Source organism: Limulus polyphemus, unplaced genomic scaffold (genome assembly GCF_000517525.1).
Source record: "Limulus polyphemus unplaced genomic scaffold, Limulus_polyphemus-2.1.2 Scaffold165, whole genome shotgun sequence".
NCBI lineage: Eukaryota > Metazoa > Arthropoda > Merostomata > Xiphosura > Limulidae > Limulus > Limulus polyphemus.
The window spans coordinates 267,264-268,046 of NW_013665775.1; the positions used below are offsets into that span (position 1 = coordinate 267,264).

At 30.4% G+C, this 783-nt stretch overlaps 1 protein-coding gene across 1 annotated transcript in view; it reads left to right on the forward strand.

Annotated features, from left to right (window-relative positions):
* The window catches only part of LOC106477410 (eye-specific diacylglycerol kinase-like), a 150,799-nt gene that overhangs the window by 968 nt on the left and 149,048 nt on the right, over positions 1-783 (forward strand). The window lies entirely within an intron of this gene.

Genomic DNA, 783 nt, shown 5'->3' on the forward strand with positions numbered 1-783 from the left:
GTCTCCAAATTACTAAAATAATAACTTACTGTACAAGGTTATTATTTTAGTAATTTGGAGACTGGAAATAATCTCATTTTTATTCATTTGTGTATGAAATAATCGTTGTTTTTTAAAACTTTTTAGTTTTTAAGATTTAACATCACATTCGTGCTAAAAATGTTTGAAAAAAAATATCTTAGCATGTGTTTCAATATAGCTAGTTCACTGTATATATGACAGTTACAAGCTAGCCGAGCCAAACATAATAGCATCTTCATATTGGAAACCTGCAATATAGGGCAAATTTGTCCAAATTTACTACCGGTCTTATTGCAGTGTAAAAACCTGCATCGCCAATATAAGACGTTATATATACATGAAAATTATTAATTATTGAATTATTAATATTCCTGCTTCTTGATGAGTTGTGGTACGACTTGTCTTCTTAGTGCTGAGTCTCATCCACGTTATTAAGCTGCTCCCCTTGAACAAGCCAGATAATTAAAGTAGGCTTTAGAATACGTTTCAAATATATAGCAAGAGATGATTGTCACAATATACAAAAAATTGATAGAAACGTTTTTAACATACAAATGATTTAATTGCATAGAGTTGAAACTTAAAGTAAATATTTCTGTATTTCAGAAAAAAAATCACTAAATTCACACCCAGTCTTTATTGAGTTCCATTATACCATGATTATAATTTAGTAGAAATATTATTTTTGTTCTGAATTTCGCGCAAAGGTACACGAGGGCTATCTGCGCTAGCCGTCCCTAATTTAGCAGTGTAAGACTAGAG